Consider the following 14,213-nt stretch of genomic DNA (forward strand, 5'->3'; position numbering starts at 1 on the left):
CGTTGAAATGCCCGCTCTTAGAAATATTACAATGTAAGATTATAGTAATATTACGGTGCAACGTATAATATTAAAACGCGTTTTGCTACAAGTGCGGAACGCTTTAAATTTAATAAATAAATTTTGAAAAAATAAAAAGATGTGCTTAAGATGGATAAGAAAAATCGCCTTTAATAAATGTCTATTAATTTTATTAATTAGTGTTTATTATTAAGTATTTCTTATTAAATACTTATCTTCATCATATATGTATATACAATTATCTTACATACATTCGACAAAAAAATATCTAATTTGCAATTAACAATTACATTTTTTTTTTTTCGAAACAATTGTGTCTTTTTTACACCAATTGATTCCTCTCACTATTTTGTAAATAAAAGTATTAAGGTAAGATAATCGAAAAATGAATATTTTACTAGATATTTCACGGTTCATGTAAAAATTAAGAAATTATTTCAAGCCTAATTCGAAAAGTACTCGATGAAAAAATACTTTATTATAGTGTTTTGAAAAGCTCTCGTGGTAAGTTACAAGAGCTATTTTTGGGAAGAGATTGCCCTCATACCCTGTATATATACAGGGTACCTCAGTTATCATGTGTCAGAGAAAAACCATAAATAGATCTCGTTAAACTGAACTAAAAAATCCTATACCATTTTACAAACACCACGTAAAATTTCAAGATATTAATTAAAGAAGATCGGCTAATAAGCGCGTGATCGGCGTGATTAAATAGTCGGCCATTTCAGCGAGGATCGCGCGGAGTGTTTGGATCGTATTTTTACGACATTTCCACGCGAATTTACAAGAAATTTTAATCACTTTCTAGTCAAATAATTATTTTTTAAATGAGAACCATATTGATTTTTAAATATTAAAAATTATCTATATTTTTGTTAGCAAACAATATCCATCTCCATATTTTTAAATACAATGTTCATATACAATGTGTATTTTGTTTATAAATGCATATATGTATATAATATAATGTATAACGATATAATATAATAATATGTATAACGATTTTCTCGCAATTTGCACATCTTACACTCATGTAGTATTTGTGTTAGTTTTAAACGGTTATTTGCATTTGATGGGGATGAATTTTATATGAACCGGATGAGAAGGACGAAGTATTATATCGGCCTTCAATTGAATATCCTTTAAATACTCAATGGGCTCCAAATAAAAATTGTGCACCAAAGGAGCTATCATAGCCTTTAATTCCAACATACCGAATCGTTGACCTAATAATACATAAAATTCGAAGTCTGTCAAAAATTATCAGCATGAAGAGAAATGAAAATCACGACCAATTCACCTATGCAATTTCTTGGTCCTGCGCTGAATGGCAGGTAGGAATAAGGATGACAATTCTGCATCTTCTTGGGCAAGAATCTATCTGGATCAAATACTTCTGGATTTGGCCAAAAATTAGGATCTCTGAACTCCATAAATATTAAGATGTAAGATTGTTCCAGCAGGTACGACATATGAATCTGAAAAGTATTATAAAATTTCAAAATTTATAAAAATAAGATTTTTTTGAGAAAAATAATATGTACATAATATTGTATTTTTAAATTGTAATATAATATGTATATTAAATTTTACGTTCTATAATTTATGCTTCGTGTTATGTGACATATTCAAAAACATATAAAATAAAGTGATTAATTACGTAGTTTTACATCTCTCTTCCGCAGTATCTCGTAATACTAAAAACACGCTGGGATACAAACGTAGCGTTTCTTTTAAACATCTGTCTAAATATGATAAATTTTGCAATGATTTCATGGTAAGTTTCCCTCCGTTCTCTTGCATCATAGTATTAACTTCAACCCTCACACGTTCCTATATCATCGATAATAATTAAAATATATTTTTCAATTTTCTTTATATGCATAAATATAAATAAATTCATAATAAATCAAAACATATTTGTTCATATTTGTCTTGAGAAGTTTTAATTCTTTCGGAATTTTCTCAATTTTTACATAAACCATAAAATATTTAGTAAAATATTCATTTTTCGTATATCTTACTTCAATATTTTTATGTACAAAATAATGAAAGGAATCAATTGATGTAATAAAAATACATAATTGTTTCGAAAAAAAAAATGTAATTGTTAATTGCAAATTACATATTTTTTCTTAATATCTCGAAATTTTACGTAGTTTTTACAAAATGATAAAAGACTTTTTAGTTCAGTTTAACGAGATCTACTTATGGTTTTTCTTTGGGTACATATACGCTTGACACCCTGTATATAATACAGGGTAGGGCAAAAGTTCCGGAACGGCTAAATATCTCAGAAAATATTAATTTTTTGAAAAAATAGTTTAGACAGAAAAGAATGACTTAACAAAATCTATTAGCTGATGGTATTTATTTGACCTTGGGATGCCCTCGAAAAGCGCGGTCAAGGTCACCATAAAAATCTTAAATGGCAACCCACATTTTTTATTATATTCTCTTATAGCTGAGGTCGAGAGCTTTCCAAAACACTATAATTAAATATTTTTTCATCAAGTACTTTCCGAGTTATAAGACTTGAAATAATTTCTCAATTTTACATAAACCATAAAATATCTAGTAAAATATTCATTTTTCGATTATCTTACCTAAATACTTTTATACACAAAATAATGAGAGGAATTGGTATAAAGAAAACACATAGTTGTTTTTAAGAAAAAATATGAAATTGTTAATTGCAAATTACATATTTTTTCTTCAAAACAACTATGTGTTTTCTTTACATCAATCGATTCCTCTCATTATTTTGTACATAAAAGTATTAAGATAAGATAAACGAAAAAAAAATGTCTTGCTAGATATTTTATGATTTATGTAAAATTAAGAAATGATTTCAAGCCTCATAACTCGAAAAGTACTCAATAAAAAAATACTTTATTATAGTGTTTTGGAAAGCTCTTGAGATAAGCTACAAGAATATGTAATAAAAAGTAGGGAGTCCCGTTTAAGAAATTGAAAGTGACCTATCGTGACCTTCAAACGACTTTCCAAGGTCAAACTAATGACACCATATTATAGCCCCTTTCAAACCATACAACTTTTGTCTGAGGCATTTTCCGCTATCCCCTTATCTGAGGAGATATTCCCGTGGACGTATTAAAATGGCCCACCCTATATATATATATATATAATGTTTGCTTTATTACTATTAGCTGAACACAAAGATGTCCAGGTATACCTCAATATCTTATGACATAATATTTAAATTTCGCTTTCTATTCAAAGTAGTACAAATATCAAGTACTTGTTTACAGTGTATTATATTTAAATATTAAATATTTAAATATTAAATATTTAAATATTATGTCATAAGATATTGAGGTATACCTGGACATCTTTGTGTTCAGCTAATAATAATAAAGCAAACATTATACCCGCTGCTGTAGTATCATGACCCTATAATCAGATCGTCATATTGTTATATGTGCTTAGATAATATGTACAAAAAATTAAAAAATATATTACATATACGTACTTCAAACATGAAAGTATCGACTTCCTCTCTTATGTCCAAATCAGTTAAAGAACTTTCTCGAGATGCCGCTATTAAAAGGTCTAACATGGCTAGTCGGTTTTTTTTAACTAGAAATAAACAATTAGCGATTACCTCATTTTTGCGTTCATTGCGCTTTAATTATATAACATTGTTCTAGTTTAAAATTTAAACTTTCTTACAAATAGTAATAATTTATTCTTATAGCGAACATGTATTGCATCATTTTGTATGTAATTATACATATATTTAGTGTAAATAGAGCAAGTATAATTTATAATTTTAGATTGCAAAGTCGAATTTAAGTTGAGAAACTTTGATTTCTTACATACTTCCAAATACTTCAATATCTTCTGCCTCCATCTCTTTATCACCTTCAAGATTCTTTAAGAATCGATTACCTGTGCGTTCATGATAAAGTTTTCTTTCCGCGATGACCTATACACGAGTACGATATTTAATTTTTGTATTAAATAGCAATAGCATATTGTATTACATTATAAATATTAATAATGTAATATGTTATTAATATTACAAGATTTATTGTAATTTTTAAAAATGCTCGAAGGATTTAAGGAGATAACATGATTTATAACGTACTTTTTCTGTAAATCCATGCAATATCTTCAAGATCTTTGTTTGTTTTCTTCCTTGTGGCGATAATGAGAATAATAAATCACTAAGAAACCAAGGCTTTAATGCTCTAAAACAAAATTCATTAATTTATATAATTTCAATAATAATGTTATTTTGTAAAAGCATTATTTAAAGCTATCATGAAGTAATAGAGTAATCTTAACTCTAAAGAATCACAGATTATAGAAAATATATAAAAAATTTAAAACTATATGTGTGATGAAAAAGTTATACAGAGAGAGAGAACCTTCTAAAAACATTGTATTTTTGTTTTAGCTAAATATTTTTTTAATATTTTTTTAATATTTTTTAATCTACAAATTTTTCCCATACAATTCATATTTTTTAAATTTTTAAATAGTTTCAAGATTGAAAGCAATTTAATTAAAACATTTAATAGAGCATGTACAATACATGTTAATTGCTAATTGCGGACTTAAACAAATCGATATTTAACATTGATATAAACACTAGTTGTTCATATGACTGTTTAATAATCAATCTATTTTTCAAAATGTATAGCTATAACATTATAATAATTTAAGGGAGACATGTCACAGACATGTCACACAGTTATTTATTATACTCTCATATATTGAATTACCTATAAATTATCATTTAGATTATTTCGTGGATTGCATTTCGATACTGTTGTTGAAACTCGCCGAGTTTCAAAACAGTTGCAAAGAGTTGCAAAGAGACGCCCATGGCAGTTTCTAAAATTTATTTATTATTATAGAGAGTGTTCCAGAATTCGTGGACATAAAATGCACAATATGATTGTCTATGCCAGAAGAAACAACGTTTTCCTTCCTAAAGTTATAAAGGAATAAGCATATTGAAGAACATCTCAATTTCTTTGACCTTTGCATATACATCGATTATAATTGAGAATCTGGTTTTGTGAGGAAAATTACAAACCTATGTGGAAGCGTACAATAATAGACTTTGTTTCGCACTGACTCAGGGATGGTGTGGGGTGGACCTCGCTTCACGTAGAAAGTTGCAAAGCTATGTGAAATCATACAATAATAGATCTCTATTGTACAGTTCCACATAGATTTGATTTCATATAGGTTTGCAACTTTCCACGTGAAGCGAAGTCCACCCCACACCACCCCTGAGTCAGTGCGAAGCGAGGTCTATTATTGTACGCTTCCACATAGGTTTGCAACTTTCCACACTAAACGAGGTCCACTCCATACCACTTCTGAATAATTTAATATTTATTAATAACTATTTCTTATTTTTAAAAACTCAAATAAATAATTAAATAACCGCGTATATGTCAAAAAAACATTCCATTAAATGCACAAGATGTTTAAAGATTACGTGAAATTCGTGTCTTTTTTGATTATAATTTTTTAATAAACAACGAACGACGCCTAAAATCTTTTGGATGTTACTCAGGGCAGTGATCTTAATAATATATGTCAAAGTCAAGTCATTTGGGGCTGGCTGTGTAAAGATAATGTAAATATTTACCCAGATTTTATAAGAACTATGCATGATATTTTTCAATATCGCTATTTTGAATATAATTTATTTAATAAGAGAACAACTTCTAATTGATATCACTGAAACAATGATTGAAAATAAAATAAATAGATTAGATAACATGTGAATAATTTTGATTCTGTTTTTAAAAAAATTAAAAAATAAACATAAAATAGCGTACAGCCTCAAGCACCATGAGCACAGTACAATGTTGGCAAATAGGTCAGGTTTTTCGTGCACGTGCAGTGAACACGGCCTCAATAACGTATTTAATGTAGATAAAGAGATGAATTATTTATAGAATATTACCGCATATCGCATTTAACGTATATTCACTAATAAATGGTAATAAATCCTTTACAAATGTGCCTCCGACATCCTTTAAAGATTTTGTCATGCAATTACTTTCATTGATCAAGATAACGACGAACTGATTCAATATATTAAAATGGAATGCAGGTGTTAATATCTTTCGCCGTGCTTGCCATTTAACGCCTGAAACAAAAACAAGATAACGCAAAATTATACAATAAAATACAAATAATAGAATAAGATTTATAAATGTTATACTGTCTCTCTTAGTTTAATGTTTATTGCCCAATCTTAAATAACAATATTATTCTACATTTATTTCTTTTTATGTCGCAAAAATTCTTTTATAATCCTTTAAATATATCTTTTCATGAAATTTCTACGATAAATGTTGAAAGTATTAACTTGAATTTAATTATAATTTTGTAATTAAATCTTTTATATATAGATTGGTAAATAAAAAATATACTAAAATTTATTAAAAAGTCTGTTACATAATGATGTTTGATTTAAAATTGCGATTTTAATGAAGTATTCCAGTCTCGAATTTTTTTGTATGCTATATTTACGAATTTGTATAAAGACAAGTATTAATTTTTTGAAGATATGGTTTTTTCCCAAATATTTATACATACTTGAAGTATGTTTCAAAATTTTTTCACTAAAAAATAATGTTAAATAAGTGCGATATATAAAATTGAATAAGATCATGAAAAAAGAATTGATCCATAGCTCTAATGATTCCGGCTGTTCTTCTTATCTGAAACAAAAAACCAAAGAGATTCTTAATTACTATGAGTTTGGCTATAGCAAGTACCAAAATAAAAAAAAATATTGAAAAAATAACGTTATTTAGAAAATTAAATTTCGATTTTTATCATTTTTGCACCATTAAAGGGCTGTAAAAATAAAAAAAAATATTCCGATTTGATTTTGGATGGGGCTATAGCTATACATATGCTGAAGATGTACATATGCATAAGTTCGGCTTAATTGATCAACTGGTTTTTGAAATATCATGAGAGCCAAAAAGAAAAACATGATTTTGAGAAAAACATGTTTAAAGTTTTTTGTACTGAATATAGAGTACTTACATGGAGATAATTTACGATCAATCAGTTAGTGCAGGACTATAGAGGGGACCTTCCTCCTGCTCATAGAAGTCCTGCCGAGCAGTTCTCTCTTCCCTGCGATTTATTCTCTCGTCTCTAACGAAGTCAATTGAATGCCGTTCTGAGCAGGTGATACGAGCTTTGTTCCGAGAATTTGCGTACATCTTCGTTTGCTATGACCAATAGTCACTCTCATTACGTTCATAACTTTCAAAATTGGTATAAATTCTTCATTGAAGGTAATAACTGTCAGAAAAGTTGCTACTTCAATCATCTTTGCTCCGGAATGAAGATGTTTTGAGGCAAAAGTCCAAATCAATAAATTCAAAAAATTTTCGTTGCTATTTTATGTTTCTGCTCCTAAACAACGTTCAAGCAGTTCATTAGCTGAACTTAAACGAAATATAAATGACAAAATGTTCTATTGTGCGCCGCGCGGCTCGAGTGCCGAGATCGCTCCATACCAGGTGCTATAACTTTATCAATTTTGTGAATCGGACTAAATCTTCTTACAGGCATATTTTCCATACCAAATATTTGCAAAATAGGAAAAAAAATCAATTTTTCCGCTAGACTAGAATATTCCCTTAATACACGATAACAAACTGTAATAAAAAAGTTTGTACGTTTTTATATACTAATATTATTATGGTACCTGTACTGATGAGGAGACCTGTGCCGAACCAGGGATGTAATACATTATATGCACGACTTTTATCGATGTGCTTAGTGCTGCTTAGTATCTTCTAAAATCACCGGAAACATCTATTTAGTAGCATTCAATCTCAAATGCACAAATAATTTATTAATTGTATCTCATATTTTAATCTAATCTGTATGGAGTTCTGTATCGATCTTTTTATTCTTTGAAGAAATATTTTTGTCAGCAAAAATCTTGTTAAATAGTAGGTCTTGTAAATCTAAATTGTAAATCTTAATTGTAATATCTATAGAGAATTAAATCTTTCCAGAAATTTTTTTATTACTTCCAGATCATCTGGATGACGGATAGACACAATAAATTCGATCAATCCCCATAGTTTGAAAATAGGATAATATTTGTCAGATACTGTACACAATAACTTCCATCGTTCCACTGAAAAATATATTATAAGTATTGATATAAAAATTAAATAAAATTGAAAATTGGTTCAAATAATGATAATTAAAGATTAAATCAAAATTGGCAAATTAGAGACACAGTGCAATAGTTGGAGCGCAAGGAAGAAACAATACTTCCTTCCTTCTGATTATCCTTCGTATATTTCAAATTAAATATAATTACATTGAGAAAAGCGAACGTTTCGGATGATCTATTGATCCCTCTTCGGTGCAACTTTAATAATATATCTTACAAAGTGTTATACGCATCAAATTATAAAAATATCTGTCTTCGATAGATAACGTTAGATTAACGTAGCGTAAATATACGTGTTATACAATATATTTTTGTCAATTATAGTGTTAATTAACTGTTTAACTATACCATTATGTATCTTTCAAGTTGGCTTAAGATTCGATGATGAAATGTATAAATATGTCTTCGGTTGTTAGGAAGTAAACATAGACTCAACCGAGAACAAACTCGGTTGACTTGATAATAGCAAACATATAAATATGTGAACAAACATCTCATATTTTCGATAAATTATCGATTATCGTTGCAAATGCGTGATGCAAGTCCTCTATATTACTCTGCAAATTCAAGCTATTTTTTGTCGTTTGATAAACAGTATTTCAGAGACAAATCTTTTGTCAAATCAGGACACTCTGTCCAAAATTTCAGATTCTCCCCAATTAAAATCATGACCAAATTTGAGTCTATGATTGGTTATGACTAAAAATTGCAAAGTATTACTCTGGATATAGTTTCGGTATCCCGAAATTCGTTTTTTCATTTGTCTACTAATCTAACCGACATATGACGCTTCGCAATCATTGCATGAGACTTTATATATTGCTGCATGAATCTTTTAGCATTATGTTTTTATGACAAAACTAACTGAAATTTATGTAGGTCAAAATAAGATAATCCTATGTCATGATCACTAAGAATTCATTTAAATTGTTCCGAATATTATTGTTGATATGTAAGGTATTGTGAAATATCAAGAGGGTTCTTTAAAGGTTCTCATTAAACTCTAAATTTGTTTGATTCTTGGCTAATAGCAACCTCAGATGTTCTCGTATTACATTGAAAATGTAAGCCAGAGGATAACCATTATCCAAGGAAATACTGATTATCAGCTCAAAGTTTTTTTAGTGAAATCTGGGATGTGACAATAAAAAGGCACTGGGATGTGACAATAAGAATCCACCAATCCTACAATTATTCCTCTCTTATAGCATAGTGAATGATTCCATTTTTAATTTAGATATCTCCCAGAAAAAGTGGGTTTATGATCTCAAATTCAGTTAAATTATTGTTCACGACTATCGTAACATCAAAGAAATTAAGTTTATTATTCCTTCTTCCATTGTAAACTAAAATCTCGGATGAAAAGAGTTGAAGATATCCAAGACCTCATTGAACATAGAAGAAGGAATCGCCAAAGCTATCCACATACCTACAATAAAATAGCAAATTGAAAGAAATATGTCTAATTCCATCATTGAATCTTAAGTCAACATGAGAGATACACAACGACATATCATTATCAATTTGTAAAAAGCGCAGAATCTGATGAGTCATGTTTCTGACTAGTAATTAAAGTATAAAGAGTTAATTTACGTATATTTCGTATATTACGCATATTACGTAATATTTCCTTGTATTCATATTTTTACTTGACTTGTTAGATTTATCACATTACAATACAATAACTTGAAGAATTATTTGAAACATGCGCTTACCAGATATCTGCGAGATACAATCTAACATGTATGCGTTCTACTAATCAATGCATCAATAACAGATATTTTTATAATTTGATGAGTCATGTGCAACACTTTGTTTCGCATATTGTTAACGTCGCACTGAAGAAGGATCAAAAGATCATTCGAAACGTTCATTTTTGTTGATATAATTATATTTAATTGGTGTACACGAATAATCAGAAGGAAGGAAGTATTGTTTCTCTCTTGCACACCAACTACCGTGCTGTGTCTCTAATTTGCCAATTTTGATTTAATTTTTAATTATCGAAAAATTTTAGTACAACTAATTTTATTGTTATTTTCAATATTAGCGCATCTTTATCTTGAAAATAGAAAAATAATTAAAAAAGTTAATTACAAATGATTATTCCAAAGAGAAGTGCTCCGATATGTAATCTGCATGTATAATAATAATCTTGATAAGTATACGTTTCAGAGCAAAGGATTTATGGTTTTAATATTTTTGCTTGTGCATGTATGCATAAATGATGAGTTATTTGTCAATTAAATAGAGTAGATAGTTTGTACTTGCCTGCTGAAAGTGGGAGCTGGAATATATTGCCGAAAATCGGAACGCTTGGGGGTCTCGGTAAAAGATGAAGGAGTCGACCTTTTTTTCCATAATGTACGTAATAATAATATATCGATAAAATAAATATGAATAATATTAATATATTTATAAACATCGTTCCTTAATGTTGATATTCTTAACTGTCAAATTAAGCTTATTCTGTTTATTGTTTCTTTGATTCTTCACATGTATTACACAATAAATGGTAGTAATTCTCCGACAAAATTGATAATTATCTTGTTATTCTAAATGTTAATCCTAAATAGAAAGAGACATAAAGAGAGAGAGAATAATAGAAAGATCACTGAAATGCGTTAATTGTATATTTTTTATAATCAACTTTTATGAAAAAATATGTTAAACTTGCTCATTGTAAATGGAAAAAAAATATTATTTATGTAATGAAAAATATATAAATCCAATAAAAATATTTTTAATTTTTCGACCATTGCTTGCAATTGCTTTTTATTGTAAGAGATAAAATTTCGTGAGAATTTATTGTAAAACTATTAATAGTATCATAAATAGGACTAGTATTATTCTTATATCAATTCTTATATCAATTCTTGTATCAATTCTTGTCGCAAACATTTAACATATAAACTGTTTTTAGCATTAATATTTTAATTATAATTTTATTTAGTCTATAACTGTATAAATGTATAAAATTCTTAAGCGATTACATCACAATGTCCACTTAAAATTCACTTCTATGCAAATCTTTGTTCGAAAGTATCTTACAATTAGATCTATAAATATACTTATATTGTTTTGTAAACAGAGCATTTTGTAATAAACCAAAACTATTTGATTAAGCATTCGCAAATTGTGTCATAAACAAAGATTTATTATATTAATTTTTATTTGACTTTTTAACAAAATTATTATTCTATTATATTGTGTTTTCATATAATATACAAATTTTATAATTATTGTGATTTCTTATAAGTGTTTGTTCTATCGTTTTGTTGTGTATCTAATTCTTAAACATATTTGTGTAAAAATACTTCTGTTATAATATATATTTAATAAAATTATAACAAAAAGAAATCGTATAAAACTGACAGCTTGTGATGTTTGAAAAATTTATATTAAATATTTATATTAAAATCATGCTCTTAAAATAATTATAGTATTATTAACCAATGTTTGGATTTTGCAATGGTATTATAAAATTTTATTTTATATATTACCTGATAAATTTTCTAATACGACGATCAATTGAAACACTCCAATGTTTAAAATGCAATTGTAAATCTCACCAAGGAGATACACATGCCAGTAAAATCATTCTTCTTGAACTGATAATGTAAATCGCAGACTTATACTTATAGCCGTTCATTAGCTCAAGGGCATATTAATAATCAGAAATTTATGCTTGAGATACAGACGATTGAACAATTCCTCCTTGCTTAATGACACAAACACACACACACACACACATGTATGTATCATTAATCTCTCTCTATATACAGGGTGTTGAAAAAAAAGGGTCACATATTTTGATAGCAGGTAGTATTGATCAAAACAAGAAGAAAAGGTCTAATTAACATGGGTCCTAAGACTAATATCTTCAAAGATACAAGCTATTTTGTTATTTGAGCTCTTTGTCACTTTCTTATTAGTCGTGTCACCTTCAGAACAAGTGCGTGATTCTCTAAGACGTAGGGCTGAAAGATGCGTGATAGTGAATGGCAATCACATAGAGCACCTCCTCTAATGCTGAGTCAGCATTAAAATTTTTTGTTTTTTGTAAAAAATGAGTTTTTATTTTGTTATCATACATTCAGTTTCTTTACTTCAGTATTTTTATGGAAGATAAATGATTACATTTCATATTAAAATAAAAATTGTTTCTTTATCTCTCTTTGTTTATTTCTTATTTTTTAAGGCACATAGAAAAAAGATATCCCCATTGTACCCCACTCTCCCCTACTCCATTGTTCATTACATTCTAAAGATGACACGACTAATAAGAAAATGACAAAGAGCTCAAATAACAAAATAGCTTGTATCTTTGAAGATATTAGTCTTAGGACCCATGTTAATTAGACCTTTTCTTCTTGTTTTGATCAATACTACTTGCTATCAAAATATGTGACCCTTTTTTTCAACACCCTGTATATATATTTATAGGGCAGACCGGGGGCAAAGGTAACAGCGTCATGAAAATAACCCTCTTACTAACCTACATAATATGTTGAATATAATTTTTACTATACATATAGTCAAACGCGTACGCTCCGATTCCCTTTCTTTTCAGCTAATTGTTGTAGAATGATCGCGTCGGTTGCATATGCAGGAGTGAAATTAGTGTATTTACATTATTCATGTAAGTATTTTGTGTTTTAGTTTTTTTATCTATGCTTAATTAAAGTATATATATCGACGTAATTATTTACCGGTGCATTCTTTTACAATGTGTTTATAAATTTTTATAGTTGATTTGGATAAGTCTTGAATCATATTTAGATTATATTACTTCTATTCTAAAAAATGTGTCTAAGGACAGAAGTAACACTCTGTGGACGAAAGTAACATATTGTAAGGGTTGGTCCCATAATAACTGTACCAAAGGCGATTCTTATTATGTATGCCATAATTGTGATTCAGAATAGAATAATAACCTTGTGCCTAGTAATAATAACTTTAACTTTATAATTGACATTGAAAATAACTATATTTATAGTAATTACAACTATTTCTTTAATTCTTTCTAAAAAAGGTATATTATGTCGAAAGTCTCGAAGTGTATCGTTGCTTCTTTTTTTTGATACCGATATGTGCGTTGCGACTTGCTTCACTTATATTATTTGCAGTTGACAAATTAGCTAATTTTCAATTTTGACAGTTTGTGTAAAATAAAATAAAATTATCAAAAATAATCTTATCTTAAGTATAATCCCATACAACACCGAAAGATTGCAAAAACGTTACATAGACTTAACATTGAAACATTGTAATATAATAGTAATATTATGCTACAATGTATTTATAATATTAAAACGTGTTTTGCTACAAGTGCAGAACGCTTCAAATTTTATAAATAAACTTTTAAAATATAAAAAGATGTTTAAGAAGTATAAGAAAAAATGTCTTGGAAAACGTCCATTAATTTTATTAATTATTGTTTATTAAATGTTTTTTATAAATACTTATCTCGATAATATATGTACAATTATCTTGCATACACTCGACATCAGAATATTTTAATACGTACAATAAATGGACTACTTCCCATTTACCCATCCAATTGAGAAATATCTGTTTAATATTACGAATCCCAACGAGGGATCCTCTCCTCAAAAATAATTTGTTTAATAATCTGGATCTCTCGTTGGGATTTAGAATATTAAATAAATCAAGTCAATGTTGTTCTAGTCAGTATTATAAATATTACATATCATTAATCATATATATATATATATATATATATATATATATATATATATCATTAATAAATATCATTTATATATCATTAATCTAATGACTCGATTAGTTCGTGTCATTAAAGAAGATTGATATTGAAAGCAACATGATAATAAAACGAGATGTCACTTCCACGCCAAAAATATTGTTGTTGAAGTGATTATAGTGCATATGTATACATATAAGTGTATATATTGTTTAAGTCTCCTTTTTTTCTATAAAAATAATTATATAACTTTTGAAA

The 14,213-nt window shown here is 28.0% G+C and overlaps 1 pseudogene across 1 annotated transcript; it reads right to left on the minus strand.

The window, feature by feature from the left end:
- Window positions 1-909: 909 nt before the first annotated feature.
- Window positions 910-9,973, minus strand: LOC145973250 (cytochrome P450 4C1-like; annotated as a pseudogene). Its single transcript, XR_014439392.1, has 11 exons — window positions 9,946-9,973; window positions 8,079-8,188; window positions 7,748-7,838; window positions 5,978-6,163; window positions 4,776-4,887; window positions 4,136-4,238; window positions 3,868-3,973; window positions 3,518-3,624; window positions 3,370-3,438; window positions 1,325-1,502; window positions 910-1,250 (listed from the first exon to the last, which is right to left on the minus strand). The product of XR_014439392.1 is annotated as a cytochrome P450 4C1-like (transcript).
- Between the last annotated feature and the right edge of the window lie 4,240 nt (window positions 9,974-14,213).

Source organism: Camponotus vicinus, unplaced genomic scaffold (genome assembly GCF_025532165.1).
Source record: "Camponotus vicinus isolate PSW18456_S1 unplaced genomic scaffold, iyCamVici1.0 SCAF_6, whole genome shotgun sequence".
Classification (NCBI taxonomy): domain Eukaryota; kingdom Metazoa; phylum Arthropoda; class Insecta; order Hymenoptera; family Formicidae; genus Camponotus; species Camponotus vicinus.